The sequence below is a fragment of the Crassostrea angulata genome, chromosome 7 (genome assembly GCF_025612915.1).
Source record: "Crassostrea angulata isolate pt1a10 chromosome 7, ASM2561291v2, whole genome shotgun sequence".
NCBI lineage: Eukaryota > Metazoa > Mollusca > Bivalvia > Ostreida > Ostreidae > Magallana > Magallana angulata.
Genome location: NC_069117.1, coordinates 5658768 through 5664849, shown reverse-complemented (window position 1 = coordinate 5664849; position 6082 = coordinate 5658768). Strand labels below are relative to the sequence as shown.

The following is a 6082-nucleotide window of genomic DNA, read 5'->3' as shown; positions in this document are numbered from 1 at the left end:
CTCTTGTTATTCTATTGTTTTTTTTTATTATTATTATTCTTCTTGTTTTTCCTTCTGACTTCTTTTTTGCTTTATATCTCAAAAACTATTCAACCGATTTGCAAGAAATTTTCAGGGATTATGTTAAATAGTTGTCCCTTGAAGGTTTTAAACTTTCAGTCATTAAGTCACTTCCGTTTTCTAGTTACGTCATTTTTAAAAATTTCAAAAAGTGATTTTGTCCAGGACTTTTCTCGTAAACGGTTGTTTATAAAGACTTGAAATTCTCTGTGATTGTAAATCTGCGGATTTACTTATGGCAAATTTACAAAAAAAATTATTTTGTCACTTCCGGTCGAAACCGGAAGTGATTCTAATTTTTCGGAATTTTCATTTTTTTAAGCGAAAAATAAAGTTATATGCATGTTGTAGAGTTTGCAAAGCTAAATGCAAAACTGAAATTCGTTTTCAAATCGGATGATGCATTTTAGAGATATCGGGGTTTAAAAATTGATCTTTCCGGAAATTTTGATTCCGTGTTTTTGGTTTTAAAAATAGTGCAAATTTTACACTGAAAGTAATTTCTACTGAAAACAATTCGTACTGATAATTAAACTATATATAAAACACAAAATTATATGCATATTGTAGAGTTTGCAAAGCTTAATACAAAACTGAAATTTGTTTTCAAATCGGATGATGCATTGCAGAGATATCGGGGTTTAAATATTGATTTTTCCGGAAATTTTGATTCCGTGTTCTTGGTTTAAAAAATAGTGTAAAATTCACACTGAAAGTAACTCCTGCTGAAAACAATTCGTGCATGTCATAAAACCGGACTCTGTTTTTTTAATAGTTAATTAAATGTTTATCGATACAATTTCGTTATTTCGATCGATAATTACGTTGTAAATTTTTATTAGTCTTATTAGTTTTAATCGAAATAATTATCGTACGATTCCCCATTTCAACTCGCCATGTTTTGACTGCTGATAGCGGTGTGTCTACATTTTCAAAAGAAGCAAGGCCTGCAAGACGTTGATAGTGGAAATTTCAGCTCAACTAACGTATGACAGATTATAAAGGTATGTTTCAATACAGGATATGTCGTATTGACTTTTTCTTTCCGGAGTATTTGCACTTTTCAATCTAATCCGAGATTCCTCTGACTCTAACCTCCGCTTGTGAAGTACGTCACTATATAAAAGCGGGCGTTAGAGTCAGCGGAATCTTGGAATATTATCTGTCCAGTGTATTTTCACGGTAGCTGCAGAACTGTAGCTCTCCGGGAAAAAATAATGACAGACCGGAGAGCTACAGGGCCACCCATTGAAAAAATTGTACATGTATATTTATTGCACAGAAAAACGTGCGCTAGTTTTGGACTGATTTGCCTTATTTATACGCAAATTCTGTGAAAACAATTAGTACCATTAAATTCTTCATGCAATTTACTACTGATATCGCCTCTTTATTTGCCTCAGACTTTCTCCAAAACACGCTACCGACTTTGGAAATTCAAGTATGTTGAATTTACATCGAGATCGAGAGTCGCCATTTTTACTTGTAAACAAAGTGGACGACATGAAAATACGGGACTGGTGATGGTGTTTAAAAGACTATCCAAGGCAAGTGAAGAGAGGATATCAGTAGTAAATTGCATGAAGAATTTAAAATTAAAAGCGGTGGGAGTCCTAAGGTACACAAGAATAGAATGTTGTAATTAGAGTGCATGTTTGCATGATGATAACTTCACCCTAAATATTTAAATATAGCAGATCTTTACCATATCGCCTTCACTTAATTTATAAATTAAAAAACTCAGGCTTGTGTTTAATTAAATAAATATATTTGACACAGTAATTATTCAATCTAATTAAAATTAGACCTTTTGTCTCGCTCTCTGTTATATTTAATGCTTGTGTAACAGGCATGTAAAACAGAGTGCGAGATGAAAAGTCTCAAATTTAATATTATATCAAGCTCAGAATTTAGGTCAATGTTCCATGATATCTATTAAACAGTCTTCTCAAGATATAAGTATTTCACAGAATCATTGTAATTTGAGAGATTAGATTATCTTTTATACATATTGATTCATTTTAGGTAAGCTATACATGCATATCACATCTACATAGTATGTAAAATAATTTTTACTGCATGTGCCTCAGATCTCTCTCTCTCTCTCTCTCTCTCTCTCTCTCTCTCTCTCTCTCTCTCTCTCTCTCTCTCTCTCTCTCTCTTTTAATCTTGGCAAAAACTCATGAAACTGTCAGAGGGCAACTTAATTTTGTGACAAAAATATCTCGATCTTGTAAAAGAAATCCAAAGTGCATTGAATTTTAAAATTAGCATGTATTATTAATCCCTCATTTTTATGCGCATTATACATAGTATTGTTTTTAAAACATGTAATTCGTAAGAGAAAAAAAAAACCTCGCTAAATTTATTCGCAATAAACCACAGTAGAATTGACAAAACATGGTATACACGTAGCAGAAGCTTATACTTTGACACTGTTTGGATTGGTAATATTCCTTTGTAGTTTATGAATTGAAATATTGCTGTCGCACTTCAAGTAAAACAAACTCTCTCGCTCACTCCTGCTCTCGCTCTCTCTCAATCTGATATGTCTATACCCAAGAAATTATTTTAATGTTATGATATTATGACTTGATATGCACATTTTTGTTTTTGTACTGGCTAAATGTTAATGTCATATATTTAAATATGTAATACTTATAACACTGCATGGTCAGTGTATTTTTTCCAAAAATATTATGCATATGTTAATGTAAACACAGCTATTACAAGTACATGTATGTTAACACAGCTAATTTATTTTTTTTAATTTCAGCTTAAAGCAGACTCTTGTTACCACATGGCTTTTACCTGTTGATTATTGTGGTTTCAGCTCTTGAGGTTAACCTGTCACCTCTACCCACATGCATATTCCTTGTGTTCTACAGACTATCTACCGGTAATTCAAATTAAATCGGATATTAAATGCATGAACAATAATGGAACTTTAAGAAAGCATCATGTCCTATTGTGGTTTGTTCATGTTTGATAAGAAATTATGAAAAACAAAATTAAGGCTGTTTAAAGAAATATAATTGTTGTGAAAATTTGTTTTTCAATAAAAGTATGCAATTATGTTTCCTTCATTTTTTATTTTATAAAGATATTTAGATGTGTTTACATAGTTGAAAAATCACCCAACTTTTTCCAATTTTCTCCATAAGATTACATGTAGGATATGTAAATGTACATTTGACTTTTGAATAACACCAGCAATGATAATTACTTTTGAAATAAGGAAGAAACAATCTATTTTCACCCGTTTAAGGTATATATGCATAAAAAAGTAGAAAAAGACATGTCAAATTTGAACATTTTTAATGGAATTCTCCTCCGCCTCCAGCTACCCGGGTGTGTTTGAATTTAATTTTATTTAAGGCAGATGTTGAACTTGTTTATCTTACTGTTTTATCATGGTTAAAAAGAGACAAGAAACCAGAATAGATTAGATATTTAATAAATATGATTGTTAGCTTACTTTTTTTCATGGAAAAAAAGAAATCACATGCAGAAATACTTGTCTATTTAATTATTAAAATGCTACAAATCATTCAAGAAACATAAAAAGATCAAATTTTAGTATCATTGATGATTGTTTTCAAATATGTGTGAGAAATGACTCATAGAAATTGCCACAAGTTTCAGAAAATTAGGTAAAAGATTTCAAACCATGACTTTTTATGAAAATCAAAAGATAGGGGGTGGGTATACATGTAAGAGCATTTCTAAGTTATGTGATGCTTTTATCAAGATAATATCATGTAGATGTATGTTGTATTGAATAAGGTTTCTTATTAAAGGTGGTTGAACAACAATTGACCTCTAAAAGGTCAGGTAAAGATGTTTTAATATGGAGAACCCTGTAAATCTGTGTTGAGTAAAAGAAATTGGAAATGGTGGGTTCACTTAAATGGCCATATGTTTATTAAACCTCAATGGAATTGTCAATATGTGGTATACCTTTTTCTCAGAATTGCATTAGCTTTCTTATTCTAAGACAAAGACATCTGTTCATAAAATGTACTAAGTTAAAGGTAGCAAGGGACGATTCGGATAAAGTACCCGTTAATATTTTTGTAAAATTAAGGTACATCACTACACCTAGACTTATACTTTTTAAGACACTACTTCACAAGATGGCGATTTAAATGTTTTGTTGAACTCTTAATATCGTTCGATTGGGTTGTATACCGTCATAGCTTAATGGTTAAAGTATTGGGTTTCTAAAGCGTTTGAGTTTTAGTCCGCCTGGAGCTTTTGTTACTGTTTATTGAATTAAATTTTTGAAAATGTAATTGTTCATCCAAATTTGCACATTTTTTGCCTATTTGACTTAAGCACTTCTTATCAATTATGATATCTATCATAATCAAGTAATTTTCTGCTGATTTGAGAAAATATTTCAAGGTGTTTTGAGCCACCTTAAGAGATGCTGCACTTGAAGGCTTATGAGTGTTGCTAAGATTCATAAAATGAATTTTAATGATCATCATTAGAGGGATCTCCCTTGTTGGAATTGGTATGCAATATGAAAACCCCTAATGTTTAATACGTACATGAGAATTGAATGGTGAAACTTGCGGCTAAGACTGTTGTGTTGACTTTACACTGTGAAATTGCAGGTTACAAATGGGAGGTTATATAACTCGAAATTTATGTGGATGGGACATTATATATCTATTCACTGGGTATGAGGATAATAGCAAGTTTATTGTCCTCCAAGACAGCCACTATTTCATGGGCGAAGCCAAGTGAAATAGTTGCTGTTGAGGGGGACAATAAACTGTCTGTCATCCTCACACAACACAACAGTCTTAGTCTGTCTTTCTGTTAGTAAATAGCTATAGATATCTTAATTATTATCCTGAAGAAAACTTTATTTGTTGGCGATGCAGAATTTCTTGATGATAAACAAATTAGAATTATCGGACTTTGAATTTAATGCTGTGATCGGATTATACCAGAGGTGTTCCGAGTTTAAAAAAGGGAAATCGTATGCTGCTGGTGAATACTTTCGTTGACTATTCTCCATGGACAGATAGCATAGAAACTATTTCACAGTTAGATGGAATAGCATGTTTATTCATTGTAATTTTACATAGGAAATATTCACAGAAATATAATAAACTTTACATTTCTAAGTTTCTGACATTTGATGGTGCAACAAGCACAGTTTGGAAGGTCAAAGGTGACATCTTTTGTATCTGACTCCTTTTCGGCTTTATAACTCAAAAAGTTTATAACCGATTTTTATGAAACTTTGAGAGATTATGTGCAACTATTATGCCTCTAAGATACTAAAGTTTCTTTGAAAACGACCTTTCCGTTTTTACGTTACGTCATTTAAACAAAAAATTTTAAAAAGTCATTTTGTCCAGGGCGTTTCTAAAAACGCTTTAAGATAGAGGCTCGAAATTTTCAATGGTTATGATTTTGTCGTTTTACCTCTGTAATAAGGCTCGAAATGAAAATCTGTCACTTCCGGTCAAAACCGGAAGTGAATCAAATTTTTCGAAAAATTGAATTTTTTGATCAAGTCAAAAATGACTATCTGTTTTGTAGAGCTTATTCAGCTTAATCTAACACTGAAAGCCGTTTTAAAATCGGACGATGCATTAGAGATATCGGGGTTTAAAAATTGATATTTCCAGAAATTTTGATTCCGCGTCCTTGGTTTAAAAAATAGCGTAATGTTCAAAGTAAAATTAACTGGTACCAAAAATAGTTGTTAAGTCGTACTTGAAATAAGTAAGATTTGTGTTAAGTCGTACTTAAAATCATTCGGATTTTGTTAAGTCGTACCAGGAATAATTCGATTTTTTTCATCTTTTTATTTTAGTTACTCTTGTTATTGGTTTAAGAGCTCTGTTTCTTACATGAACTTCCAGCTTTACTTCCGACATTAACGGAAGACCCACTCGTTGCTTTGCAACGAGCTTTGCTCTAGTTAGGGTCTTCCGTTTCCAACGGAAGACCCTCTTGTTATTCTATTGTTTCTTTTTATTAGGGTCTTCCGTTTCCA

The 6082-nt window shown here is 31.8% G+C and overlaps 1 long non-coding RNA gene across 1 annotated transcript; it reads left to right on the top strand.

Annotated features, from left to right (window-relative positions):
* Nucleotides 1-1494: 1494 nt before the first annotated feature.
* On the top strand, nucleotides 1495-3135 carry LOC128192007 (uncharacterized). The gene is made up of 2 exons (XR_008244493.1): nucleotides 1495-1678; nucleotides 2837-3135. It is a non-coding gene; the product is annotated as an uncharacterized LOC128192007 (long non-coding RNA).
* The last annotated feature ends 2947 nt before the right edge of the window (nucleotides 3136-6082 follow it).